The following is a 14,955-nucleotide window of genomic DNA, read 5'->3' as shown; positions in this document are numbered from 1 at the left end:
AGGAGGAGCCAAGATGGTAAATTTAAAAGGTTTATTTAATACTGGTGATGGGACGTGGGTTCAGACCGAGGTGTAACGTCAGGGAGAGCCAAGGCCAACATAACAAACAAAACATCCCTGACGTAGAAATAAAAGAAACTTACCTAACTCCAAAGAAACAAAATATACAACCTATAACCATAACCTACCTAACAACACATAAACAGGAGAAAACAGGGTGTCAAAACAAAAGGCAGCTCTCCCCTACAAGCAGTCTGAACATGAAACAATAATGCTCACACAAAATACAAAGGCATGCAAGCCTGCACCAGTATGGCAACCAAAATGGCCGGAGGGCCCAGAAGCACAGCTCCACAGGCCTTAAATAGTGCTCTGCTGATTACCAATCAGCCGGACTCTGCACAGCATCCAATCAGGACAGAGGAGGTGGAGCCTGGACAAAACAAAGGGTTAATAGGGAGAAGAGACATCCTCCTGGGGGATGTAACACCCCCACCCAGAAAAACAAACGTATAAGTTTGTTAACCTTACACCATCACATTCTTGAGAGGGCATCGGCCACAATATTTTCACATCCTCTTTTATGCTTTATTTCAATGTTGTAGTTTTGTGAAATTAAAGCCCACCTCATCAGTCGCTGATTGTTGTTATACATACGAGAGAGGAACACGAGAGGATTGTGATCAGTGAAGACCTCTACAGGTTGGGAAGTAGATCCCACATACACGTCAAAATGCTGAAGAGCCAGAAGCATGGCCAGAGTCTCCTTTTCAATTGTCGAGTACCGCCTTTGATGAGTATCGAACTTCTTGCCAAAGAAGCAGACAGGATGACTCACTCCTTGTCCATCATCCTGAAGAAGAACAGCTCCAGCCCCCACCTCACTGGCATCCACTTCAAGCTTGAAAGGTTTAGAAAAGTCTGGAGCGACAAGAACAGGTGAACTCGACAGAAGACCTTTTGCACATTCAAAAGCACGTTGACACTCAGGACTCCAAATGAATGGTACCTTCGGGCTGCACAGGTTTGTCAGTGGTGTTACGACTTCAGAAAAATTCCTACAGAAACACCTGTAGTAACCAACCATCCCCAGAAATCTGCGCAGCTCACGGCGTGTTGTTGGCACAGGAAAGTTAAGAATGGCATTAACCTTTGCACTGATTGGGCGAACCTTGCCCTGCCCAACTTCCTTTCCAAGGTAGGTCACTGTAGCCTTACCAAACTCGCATTTAGCCAAGTTGAGGGTCAAGGAAGCATCAGCTAAACGCTTGAACACAGTGGTTAAGGTGTCAACATGCTCTGACCAGCTGGAAGAATAGATGACCACATCATCAAGATAAACATTACAGTTTGCCACACCAGATAATACAGTTGACATTAACCTCTGAAAGGTAGCAGGAGCATTTCTCATTCCAAATGCCATAACTGTATATTGTAAAAAGTGATGAGGTGTTACGAAAGCTGAGATTTCTGATGCTCTTTCTGTCAGAGGTACTTGCCAATAACCTTTAAGAAGGTCAAGCTTACTCACATAAGCAGCAGATCCGACGCTGTCAATACAGTCCTCAACACGGGGCAGTGGGAAGGAATCAGGTACTGTTACTGCATTTACCTTGCGGAAATTTGTGCAAAAGCGAGGTGTTCCATCTGATTTTGGCGTAACCAGGCACGGAGAACTCCATGGACTATAGCTTGGGATAGCCAATCCATGCTTCAGAAGGTAGTCTACTTCTGTGTTCATCATTTCCCTTTTTGCCATATTCACACGGTAAGCATACTGCTTAATAGGCACGGCATTCCCAACATCAATGTCGTGCTCTATTACAGTAGTACGGGAAGGCATGTCCCCAAAGAGTGTTAAATGAATGGTGACGAGCCTTTCAATGTCCAACTGTTGCTCACGGGTCAAGTGAGACAGATATACAGACAACTGGGACAGTACCTCAGAATTAAGCATTCTGGCATTCTGGTAGCTGGCATCACAAAGTTTGAGCCCGTCTTCATCTAAACTTGACCTCAATCCTGAGGAAGAGTTCAACAAGAGAGGTTCTGGAGATGAGATTGGCTCGGACGGAGATGCCACAGACTTATCTGCAGGACCACAGAGAGAGTCAGCTCGGACGGAGATGCCACAGACTTATCTGCAGGACCACAGAGAGAGTCAGCTCTAGAATGAAAAGATTTGAGCATATTGAGATGGCACAAGCGTGTTTTACGCTTCCTGTCTGGGGTTTTAATCACATAGTCAGTGTCATTTACTTTCTTATCCACCTGGTATGGTCCACAGAAGCGGGCAGACAATGCAGAGCTAGCAGTTGGTAGAAGAACCAAAACCTTGTCACCTGGATTGAAAGATCGAGGAACGGCTTTCTTATCATACCAACTCTTCATCTTCCCCTGAGCAGAGGAGAGGGCTTCTGCAGCTGCCAACCTGGCCTTATGGAGGCGCTCTCTGAACTGTGAAACATAATCCAGAACATTAGTTTTCACAACATGGTCTGTTGACAAGAACTGTTCTTTCAACAACTTCAAAGGTCCCCGGACAGAATGACCAAACACTAGTTCATTTGGGCTAAACCCAAGGGACTCTTGCTTAGCTTCGCGCATGGCAAACACCATCAGAGGTACTCCCTCATCCCACTCTTTTGCAGTATCCAAGCAGTATTTCTGCAATGTTGCCTTGAGTGTCTGATGCCAGCGCTCCAATGCTCCTTGAGACTCAGGATGGTATGCACTTGACACAACATGCTTAATCCCCAGAGTCTGCATGACCTGCTTGAAAAGTTTAGACAGAAAGTTAGTTCCTTGGTCTGTCTGGACTACTTTTGGTAAACCAAAAGTAGTGAAGAACTTTGTCAAAACTTTAATCACCAAAGGTGCAGTTATTCTTCTGAGTGGGACAGCTTCTAGAAAACGAGTCGAAGTACACATTGCAGTCAGTAAAAACTGATTACCATTCTTTGTCTTGGGCAATGGACCAACACAGTCCACAATGACACGTTCAAAAGGTTCACCAAGTACTGGTATAGGATGAAGAGGAGCTATAGGAACTGTCTGGTTTGGCTTTCCTGCAATCTGACATGTTTTACAAGTGCGGCAAAACTCAACTATATCAGCCTTCAATCCTGGCCAAAAGAAATGGTTGAGTATCTTGTTGTACGTTTTTGTAACTCCCAAATGACCAGACAGAGGGTGCTCATGTGCAAGGGAGACTACGTAGTGACGATACTCAAGAGGCACAACAATCTGATAAGTAGTGCTCCAGTCACAGTCATCAGAACAGCTTTCCTCTACGTCTGCTGTTAGACTTGGGTGAGCAGTCCACTTGCGCATCAAGACCCCATCTTCCAAGAAATAAGAAGCCTTTTTATTTCCTGTTTCAGAAAGAGAAGTAAAGCATTTAGTCAATGAGGGATCAGACTTCTGAGCAGCAACAAGGCTTTCACGTGTGACTGGCAAGTCTAACTGTGGAAGATGTAGATCCTTCCACTTCTCAGTAGTATCCTTTGAACCACTTTTAAGATCAATCAGGGTTTGCAAATCATCTGTAGCCAGAGCCTGAGCCAACGAAGAGTCTGACAAATCAATTTCTGCAGCTTTACGTCTTGCTTGAGCCCTGGTGAGAACACAAGCAGGAAAAACAGATGGGAAACATGTTGCTAGGTCGTTGCTCTTCAAGTTTGATTCTGGATCATTTATTACTTCGGGAACAGGTTGCACTTTTCCACCAGCAATATCATTTCCCAAAATGAACTGCACCCCTTTTATGGGAAGTGAGGGGCGTACTGCCACAGAGAAGATGCCATTAACCAACTTTGACTTGATGTGTACATAATGCAAAGGAGCTTCGACATAGCCCATTTCAACTCCTTGAATCAGAATACTACCATGACAAGAGGAATGGTCACTCAGGGGTAATACATCAGATAAAATCACAGATCTTGACCCTCCCGTATCTCTGAGTATTCGAATGGGTTTTTCATCCTCAGGCTTCCCAGTCAATGACACAGTGCCATCTAAGAGGAAGGGTTTGAAGCAGGGATCAACTCCTTCACTTTGGTCCCTTCTCTCAGCACGGATGGTTTTAATTAAGCCTACTCCTTTTGGTGACTGGTTCTTGCGCTTCAAAGCGGGACATTCAACAACAACATGACCAAGTTTATGACAATAGAAACATTCCCTTTCAGTCCTTGGAGCAAAAGTCTGTCGTGGGCTTGAAGGATCCTTTCGTGGGGGAGGTTCTCTGGTGGTAACTTCACGTTTCTGCACAAAAACAGTTTTATGAGTCAGCACAAATTCATCAGCTATCACAGCTGCTTCTTTCAAAGTGGAAACCTTCTGTTCATTAAGGTGTACAACAATGCGTTCTGGCAGGCCATTTTTGAACTCTTCCAGCAGTATCAGTTCACGTAAGGAGTTGTAGTCAGGAACTTTACTTGCTGTTATCCATCTATCAAAAAGAGTAGCTTTTTCACGAGCAAACTCTACAAAAGTCTGATTTGCTGTTCTTTTGTGATTGCGAAAGCGTTGCCTATACGCTTCGGGAACAAGTTCATAAGCAGCAAGGATAGCAGACTTCACTACATCATATTTCAAACTTTCTTCCAAAGACAAAGCAGAACAGACTTCTTGTGCTTTGCCTACCAATTTGCACTGAAGAAGCAATGGCCAAACTTCTCTCGGCCAGTGCAATGAGGCAGCCACACGTTCAAACACATTGAAATATGTATCAACTTCTGATTCACGAAATGGAGGTACCAACACAATGTTTTTACTCACATTGAAACCACCTGGGTTTACAGGGGAGGAGGTTGTTTCACCAACAGATGAATTTGCAGAACTAGGTTGAGTAGTAGTACTTCTTGAAGTCTGTGCCTGTAACTCCAACTGACGCAGTCTGACCTCCCTTTCAATCTGCAACTCCAGCTCCAACTTTTTCAGCTTTAACACCTTTTCTGTCTCTGCTTCCAACCTGCGAAGTTCCAACTCTGCCTGACGAGCTTGGGCTTTATCCTGAGCCTCAAATTGTAATTTAGCCAAACGTACCTTGAGTAATACTTCTTGTCTTGAACGAGGAGAAGATGGAGTAGCAAAAGAAGGTGAGCCATTAGTGCTTAAATTTTCCACCATTTGTTGCTCCACAGCAGCAGGGTTTTGCCCTTGGTCCTTTAACACAGCAGGCTTCAGTCCTTCATTAGGGGTCCTGTCAAGAGGAACTGGCAAACGAGGTGATTTAGAAACAGGAAGCAGGCCTTCTTCCACAAGTTTGTTTGAAACAGCAGTTTTCAAGTCCTCTTTCACCATTTGCCTTGATACATTTAACTCAAAGTGTGCTGCTATAGCAAACAAATCACGTTTTCTACACGCATTTAGCTCCTCCCAAGAAGGATTACTCAAAAATGCACTCAAAGCAAAAACACCAGTTGCCATACTAACTACCTCTGCCAAATACACCAGCAGAAACAAACAACTCCAAACCTTCACCATCCACAAATGGATTAACCAGGACTTTTATCCCGGACGAGCCCCCAATTTATGTTACGTCCCCTGGCTAGTCTAGGGGGTTGAAGGGACGAACATAAATGTGGATAGAGAAGGAGGAGCCAAGATGGTAAATTTAAAAGGTTTATTTAATACTGGTGATGGGACGTGGGTTCAGACCGAGGTGTAACGTCAGGGAGAGCCAAGGCCAACATAACAAACAAAACATCCCTGACGTAGAAATAAAAGAAACTTACCTAACTCCAAAGAAACAAAATATACAACCTATAACCATAACCTACCTAACAACACATAAACAGGAGAAAACAGGGTGTCAAAACAAAAGGCAGCTCTCCCCTACAAGCAGTCTGAACATGAAACAATAATGCTCACACAAAATACAAAGGCATGCAAGCCTGCACCAGTATGGCAACCAAAATGGCCGGAGGGCCCAGAAGCACAGCTCCACAGGCCTTAAATAGTGCTCTGCTGATTACCAATCAGCCGGACTCTGCACAGCATCCAATCAGGACAGAGGAGGTGGAGCCTGGACAAAACAAAGGGTTAATAGGGAGAAGAGACATCCTCCTGGGGGATGTAACACACTGGTTATTTATTTTATAGTATGTAGAATATCTTTTGCTGTTTTAGGCATCGAGCAAGACACTGTGTACATAAATTCAGTGATTAATCCTAATTAATATGGGAACCCACTTTTGCTTTAATGCTAAATTCTAAAAAAAAATTGTAAATGGATTGTGATGAAATTTAGTGCAGACAAATGTACACATCTCTAAAGCTAAATTACAAAAGATCGGCCCCTTTAGTGCTTCAAAGAGAAACAAAAGTTGGCATTGGAGTAAAAGGTGATTCTTTTGTAGCAGGCTGATCCAAATAAAAACCACTAGACTATTAAAAAAGCTTTTTGAGTAAATAAATTTGGACTTTGGAAAAAGGTTTCCTGTGCCACTTGGGGTATTTTTCCCCATGGTGACTGCACTGTTAACAAAGTAATTATTAACAAAGTTTCCAGCAGTGTACGTTTTTTCCAGGCTTTGCGCTAGGCTCCAAGTGCGGTACTCAGGAAGTTTATCATTGAAAAAGCTGTCCTCGAGAATCGTCTACCATATCCTGACCACCTGTCCAGTGGTGGCTGAACGGGATAAGAAGTGAATGAATGGATGGGTGGATGGTTATTATGTTTATTAATTAAGGCAGATGTGGCTCAGGAGTTAAATCATGTCACCTATTAAGGTTGGTGGTTTGATCCCTGTCTCCTCTAGTGTACATGTTGAAGTATCTTTGGGTAAGGTACTGAACCCCGAGTTGACCCGATACATCCATCACAATGTGATTGTGACATTAAATGTGCGTAGGCATCACAAAAGGCACTTGTGGAACTGTGTACGTGAATGGTTGGATGGGGCTTGTTTGCATCATTAGGAGGAAATTATCAGCAGTATGATAATAAAACAAACTCAAATTTAAGTTTATGTTTCATATGTTAAATAAGGCGAGTTAGCAGAAATAATTACACATGCACTGTAAAAATAGACTACATGGCGTACTAATGTAAAGCCATCTTATTTGATGATTATGACCGAATCATCAATGCAGCCCAGACAACAAAGACAACACATTAAACAGCCCATTAATAAATTCGTTTTGAAGTTTGAAAAATAAAAAAACGTCCACTTGTGTTTTGTTTCCATCCAAGGGGGTCAGCTTGGATAATGTAGGGTGCTGTATTATAAATTGGGAGGCCTATTAAAATTAATTATAAGCTATTTACTTCATATTTCCTCATCATTTTTGATCATTAGTGGAAACTCCCTGTAGCATTTTGAGGAGTTATGCAAGGTTTTCTTGGCCACAGATTAAAGGTATTATCAGCTGAATATTGATATGTTTGATGAAACCCTGGGAGCTGCGGCTTGTATTTGTTTGGACTGAAGACATAAAACCAAAACAGGATTCGCTGTCACGAGCAGCCTTTTGCTAATTATTCATACTGTGTCCTTTTCCATGGTAAAGTCCTTATGGGGAAAAAAAAGGATGAATGTTGCAAATACACCTGGGGAATTGAGTTCTAATGGCATGCAGCTAATTTGCAAATGATTCTGATCTAGGAAAATAGGTTATGTTTTTTACAGTATTGGTAGTAGCATTGATGGTTAATATATGTAAAAATAGTCACTGCTAACACCGAAATAGACAGAACTAAGCGTACTAACCTAAAACTTCACCCAAGGTCAGCCTATGTAGAATCAAACTGGGGGATTTGTATGTCCTAATTTGTCTTCATTGTGCATATAAGCAGTTCATTTTAAAACTGAATGACTGAACTTTTAAAGAAATGACCTCTTTATAATTAAATATTTAGACATCAAAGAGCTCTGAGCGTGCTCTAATTAATCTCCGCGCTGCAGTTTTTATTGCACAATGTTCTTTAGCAAGATCTTTAACGCAGGTACATCCTATTAAAGTAGCTACATTGCTGGTGCGGGACACAGTCAGCTAAGTTTAGAGTGACCAGGTTGTCCCGCTTTATGTGCAGGACATTTTTGTCCCTTGTTGCACTTACTACGACAAAAGTCAAAGGTAAATGAGAAGAAATACGAGATGTGTCATTTAGGGATGCACTGGCAGAACAGCAGCTGAAATAAATTGTGCATTAGCTTCCATTTTGGTTTGTTTTATTTAATTAGAGAAAAGTGGGAAATTTTCTTACTGAAGTGTAATGCAGTGGTAGTTTGTTTGTTTTTATTTTTAAGTTTTTAAGTTTAGATATACACTTTATTACTTACACCTTGCAAATATTAGCTTGGACTCCAATCTAGTATTAGAAGACCTGTTAAAACGCCCTTTTAACAGGTCTTCCTCTTTAAAGGGATTTTTTCCTTCCCACTGTTACCAAGTGCTTGCTCAAAGGGGTTGTATAATTGTTGAGGTTTCCTCCGACTGTTGTAGTGATTTGCTGCTGCATGAACTGAATTGAACTGAATTAATAGCGTCACACAGTTGCTCCATAATCCATGATGGGAATCTCCAGTTTGACCACATCCCAAAAGAACTCTACTGGATTCAGATCTGGTTACGCCATTTGAGTGCAGTGAACTCATTTTCATGTTCAAGAAACTGCTTTAAACCACTGATACAAGGCAGGATGGATTCACGATTTCATGTTGTTTATGCCAACATATCTGACCTGGCCTGAATGTTTTAGCAGAAACAAGTTATTAAACCAGACAACACTTTCTAATCTTTTATTGAGGTTTCTCACATGACACCATAGACATATTGCTTGATATTTTTCTGCCATATTGGACTTAATAAAACCACTAATTCCTCGACGTGGCTGACTCTCACTGGCACCAACAAACTTGTTATATTCAGAGTCACAAAAATCACCTTTCTGCCACATTCTGATGCTTACTTTGAACTTGAGCAGGTTATCTTGATCATTTCTAAATGTCAAAATGCACTGAGTTGTTTCCATGTGATATTTGTGTTAGAGAGCAGATGAACAAATATACCTAACAAATTTCAGACTGCTTTGCGCTTTAATCAGATTTGTGCCATCATGATTCACAGCTGTATCTGTAAATGCCCTCTCACACAGCTGTATCTGTGTGTGTGTGTGTGTGTGTGTGTGTGTGTGTGTGTGTGTGTGTGTGTGTGTTTGAACTCAGTGTGACCTAAATGCGTCCTGTGTGGTGCCTCAGCAGTGGCATAGTTGCCATCGTTTGATGGTAATTTTGTCTCTCCTCCGGCTCTACACATGCTGAGATGGTTCCTCGTCCAAAGGCAGTTCCTTTGCTGCCCAGAAAATTTGCTTGCATTGTCTTTTATTTGGCCTAAACAGCCAGCAGCCAAAATAAATATGGGCTGTTGTATAGAGCGTGGAGGTAGTGGATAAATCCATTTAAACAGTTTTTATTTATTAGTGACAGCTTTCTATGACCATTTTTGTTTAAATGTTTACACAGCAATTGATCCAAAAGAAAAATCAATTTTAATTGATAGCCAGCAGTAATACCTAAACTGACTGCTCGTTCTGTAAGGTCAAGGAGTGAGTGAGTGAAATAATTTTTTGCTCCTTGTGTTATTTGATTGCCTATTTGTCACTGGAGTGTCATGTGATTGATACTGACTCGGCTTCAATGAAAGATGAAGGAAGGCCATCGCTTCTGGCATGCAGGAGTAGGAATATGTTGGCTTCAATTTGTGTTTTGCGAGCATTTCTTTTTTTTTAAACCTCATTAAAGACATTTGCTGTACAATCATTCCACACTGGAAAAAGAGCAGTTCTTCTGGCCATAATTGTATATGGGAGAAAATGCATGTGTTAGCTTCCTAGCATTTCTATTGAATTCAGTGTCAGAGTTCTTAAAAATCTGCTGGATAGGCCTTTGCAGAAGAAAGAGCACATTCAAATGTGAGTGTATAAAACTGAGAGAACCTGCAAAGTGCTGACCACTTAAAATTGCATGAACTGTTCATTAGTGCCCATGTTTGCTGATTTTCCATTTTTGCCATGCATTTGGATTCACTACATCAAATTTAACTCTCTAAATGCACCATGCAGGAAGTTGTCTTCTTCTTCTTCTTTTTTTTTTTAAAGTTGTGCTGGTTTGCTTTCTGGAGTTTGTGTTTTTGAATGAAGTAGTTCCTCGGGCCTTTAATTGCACACTTGTTGCTTCACTCACCCGTGAGGTAGATAACACCATCTGTTCCATATCCGCACAAGACCAATCATAATTTCAGAAAGAGAAAAACACATTTCGTTCCCTGGCAAAAATTTCAAAGCAGTGAATCTTATTAGGGAATATGAAACACACCTTTAAAATAGGCTTTAAAAATATTTCAAATTACTGTATTATTTGAAAAAAGCCACACGTTCAAGTGAAATGTATTGATATACATGTCAGTGTTGATCTTCGGGTACTTTGGGCATGTTACCGCATCAGACAGATGTCTCTATCGGGGTTTCAAAGGTGCCGGAGGCAGATGCTTCCCAAACATTTCAAAGGAGACATTTTCCTGGCTTTTGGCCTTGATCATTTTCAGGATATGATTAGATTCCAACACACGGTCACTGGGGAGAAAACAAAGTAACAAAAATAAGTTTAAGTAGACTTTACTCACTAAGACGTAGATAATGAATCAAAATATGGTGGGTTCTAATTTAAACATGAGGATATGTTGCACTGCAAATTGAAGATCTTTACAGTTTTTCACTGTTTATCGGACAAACCTGCAGTTTTACATTTTTTCAATACTGAGATTAACTTTCAAACAGTTAAACATTCAATAGAAAGCCATAGCTGCAATTTTTCCTTCAACGTATCCCATAAAATGCTTGATATGTTGTTTTGTGCATGTATGTGATGGGTCTTTGACAGGGTGGGGACCATGGAGAATAGCACTGCGTGGTGACTCGAGGCAAGGACCCGTCACGTGTCGCTGGTTGACTCTGTTTCTGTCTGTCCGTTGAGTGAAGGGAGTTGTCTGAAAGCGCTTTCAGGGCTTTTCAGAGTAGCTTTGGCAGAGTGAACCCCAAGGCTCTGCTGTGCACTGGGCTTGTTACAAAACTGTCACTGTTAGGGTGGCAGCACACAATGCAGTGGTCCCTTTGCTGGATGTAGGACAAGAAATGCATAGCTGACTGTTAGTCACAGATAAATTAAGAAACCAAATGTAGTACTTGTCTTTGTTCCCACAGGGTGAGAGTTGAGGATTTCCTGGTTAAAATGTAATTTCCTGCTTGGCCTTTTTAAAGCCCCCCGGTCCTTTAGGAGACATATTTTTTTAATCAACACATAGTAAATGAAACATAATAACATCTAGCAGCTACCTCAGATAACTCAGGGGATTTATGGCTTCTAATTGAAAAAGACTATTTTATCTTTCCTCTCTGCTTAAGATTATTCATGACTGAGTTCTTAACATGAGGTTAATATGATATATTAAAGCGCATCACAAAAGAAAAAAAGTGGATAGATTTACAAATGTTGGCAGTTTTTTCTCGTTCTTTTTCATGCGACCATAATATAAAATCCTTATTCTCTTATTTTTTCTTTGCATAGCTGTCAGTGTTGTAAAATTTTATGATGTTTGGCTTCTGTCTGGCATAAGCAACGGTGAATCTTTGCTAGCATATATTTCTGAGTCAGTCGCCTTATAGTTTATCTCAGTGTTGGGTAATTGTAAACTACAGACACAAAGCCTATTTGTTGTGCCTATCTGAGCTGTCTTGTAGGCCACTTCCCTTGACAAGTGTGGCTTGAGGAGCTATAAAGCAGCACTACCGTCATCCCTCAGCCCTGTCCTCTATTACATATGAACCTGTGGCTAAACTGACAAGCTTATTTACACCAGGACACATGTAGCCCAGATAACGCCATCGCTCCAGTGCCAAACACTGCAAGTTCACAAACACATCTTATTGACATATTCCTAAAAGGCGACAAAGAGATGGAGAGTGGGATCCCCATTTCAGTTCACCAGTCATTTAGTTTAGATACACTTCCTTCACGCATAAGTGAATGAGATCTTTTCCGCTGTTGCTGCTCAATTACCTGAGCACCCATAAAAAGCCGCAGCTTCGGTCTTTGGAGTGAGATATTGTTGCGCTGCTTGTAGAAATCAGAGGATGATTTAAGATGAGCCCTTCTCTTGTGAGAGAGACTCGGCAAAGGGATTCTCTGTGTCACCAGATATTGCAAGCTGCAGCTGCTCATTTACCTCGGGACCATTACTTTGCGACGCTGACTCGCCTTCTCGGCACCTCCTTCATGTGCCTTCACGGCCCCGTGGAAGTAAATAGACACAAATGAGCCCAAGAATGTACAGGAAACACTTAAGCTGTATCTGTGAAAAGAGGTCACGCGGCATTATTTCACAGCTGTGCCGTCTGTAAAGTTTTTAATCTTATTTCTCATAAGAACTCTTCATGGTTGGATTAAGTTTATATCACAGGGAAGTCCCCTGTGAACTATGTTGCATAATGTGTTCGTTGATCACAGTATGTGCATTCCCTATGGTATTGTCTGTATTTCAGTTGTGATATTTGCTTTACCAGTAGGGGAAGAATGATAAACAAAAATCTAAATTCCTTTCTGCTAGTTAGGTTCGTGGATTAAAATAAAAACTACTTCTACCAACATTCCAGGTATCAGGTAAATGTAGCTTTGTAAAGGCTGATGAAATTAGCTTATATCCACAGTACTTATTTTGCTGATTTGGATAGAAACTAATGGGAATGTATGGTCTTTGTTGATATAGCATAAACTATATTTATGATAAGGTCACACACAGAAACATCGGTAACAGTTCATCTTTCTTAATAGGAAAGATGAAAAAAAATAATTTAATAAACAACAATACCGGTACATGTTAAAATAACACTACAAAGTTTTTTTTCTTAGAATTCACCTTAAAATCTTTTTTCCTTCTCAAAATCTGGCCTTAATTATCTAATTTTGGTGATCTATGTGTGGTAGAGATATCTGGCTTTTCATGAATATAAGGATACTTGCTCTGCCTTTCCGGAAAACCTGGATCTGGACCTGGATAATCAGAAAAGTCCACAAGCCTTGAGCCCCTTCATATAGGACTTTTTTATTTCTACAGAATGACAGAAGAAAGTATGCACCTACCCATGATGAGAGGCTCATGGTAGTGCATGACCGGTGTCCCCCTTATGTCAGTTAACTTCATGCTTCTGCAAAAGAAAATACTTCCTGCTTCAAATTGCACACAACAAGGTGTGTGGATTTCTTTTCAATAACTGTACCATAATTTCTGAAAAAAAAAAAAAAACATCAATGAAACTGCTTTTTCAGATGTACATTCCTGGACAATGCTGTTAAGTCAGGTTGGTAAAATGTCCCTTTAAAACACCCTCTGGCATGTTAAGAACTGAAATGTTACGTGAAAATAAGAAAGTAAAGTTCAGTTAGATGAGAGGTTCAAAATAAGTTTACACTCCTCTTTCACAGAACAGGCAAATAAACATTTATTTTCTTCCATCTGCTGAAGCAGCAGTTGTTTTTCTTAATGGGTCACTGTAATTGGCAGCGGTCAGGGAGCGAGCCCTGCTTCGTGGTGTGTGGTTTAGTTACTGACGTCTTGAGACCGATGGAGGCATTGGCAGCTGTGGGCTCGAGGATGCTGCTTCTGCTGACGGGGGCCTCTGTTCATCTCCTCTTCACCCTACACAGTTCTGCTCCACAGGGACAGTGCTACTGGGACAAATGGCCACCTGGGATTTGAGCACTTAATGAAGCACACCTTTTTTCGCCGCTCTTCTCCTCAGTCAACCTCTTTTTCCTAAGGCCAACGATCCCCGCACCTCACATCTGGCCTGGCAGCTAAGTAGATCTGTTGGGGGAATTTAGGGAATGAGAGAATTGCCTTTTTGGAAAACATGTCTCACATAGGGTTGCCAACTCCCTGAAAAATAAATAAGGGACACCTCGTGGCCAGGGCCGGGCGACCCAGTTGTCTTCACCCTTCCCAGTGTGGTGAATTTTCTAGCTCTTTTTTTGTGTGTGAAATTATTTTTTTTAACCCTTTGACTTGAATTTGCTTTAAGTAGATGTGTATTCTTTGTGATATGAACACATGTGAAACAAATGATCATTTAGCCATTTATTTTTAGCTCAAAATGACAACATTAACACAATAAAACAGGTCTCTTTCTTAAACAGAAGCCTGTCATGCTTAACTTTTGAGAATATAAGTAAATCTTTCTTTAAAAGAACTCTGTCCTGCTTAACTTAAATTAATAGAAAACAATAGAAAGAAAAACATTCTTGTAACAGTGCACATTTAGTGCATTTAGTACAATTGGCTTCAGCTGAGGTATTATTTCAGCTTTTCTAATGCTAATCAGCTGCTCCCGTTTGAAAACCCGCTTGTTCCCATGATTACGCATCTTAACTCATCATCATTATTCATCTATGTATTACTTTTATGTATTAGTCATCTATTTGTTGTAATCATCTATCCTTGCAGTTGTTTATTACACAAAATAAATTATATTATCACACTTCTGGCCACATAGCGCTGATATTCACTGCACATGCCCATATTAACTTTTTCCAGCCAGGTGTTTTCCTTTTCCCATTCTTCCCTTTCTCTGAGGGGAACAAACATTGCTGCTCTAATGCTGGGCTCACACTGTGCGGTTTTAGGCCCATTTTGAGCCGATTTTTGAGTGATCGGACCGATTTTGGCCTTCATCGTGCGTCGTGTAGTATACGTGGGGTAACGAGAAGTGATTAACACCTCACGACCAGCTCCCGATCATCAATCGCTCGTGAGGGTGTCACCACAGGCGCTCACACTGCTCACGCGCAAACGTAAACGTTGGTGAAAAAGACGGCGCAGCACGGCTGTGCAGCGTGTGATCTGGACACAAGCGATGGAGGCACAACTTGTAGAACTTTGAAAAGCTCATCCGAGCCT

The 14,955-nt window shown here is 41.2% G+C and overlaps 1 long non-coding RNA gene across 1 annotated transcript; it reads right to left on the bottom strand.

The window, feature by feature from the left end:
* Positions 1 to 17: 17 nt before the first annotated feature.
* On the bottom strand, positions 18 to 1,420 carry LOC146703322 (uncharacterized). Its single transcript, XR_014921986.1, has 2 exons — positions 1,010 to 1,420; positions 18 to 921 (listed from the first exon to the last, which is right to left on the bottom strand). It is a non-coding gene; the product is annotated as an uncharacterized LOC146703322 (long non-coding RNA).
* Between the last annotated feature and the right edge of the window lie 13,535 nt (positions 1,421 to 14,955).

The sequence above is a fragment of the Copadichromis virginalis genome, linkage group LG8 (genome assembly GCF_057382275.1).
Source record: "Copadichromis virginalis isolate Kocher_CV1m ecotype Utaka linkage group LG8, C_Virginalis_male_GT1.1, whole genome shotgun sequence".
NCBI lineage: Eukaryota > Metazoa > Chordata > Actinopteri > Cichliformes > Cichlidae > Copadichromis > Copadichromis virginalis.
Note: the sequence above shows the minus strand (reverse complement) of the source record. Positions and strands in the feature narration are given on the sequence as shown.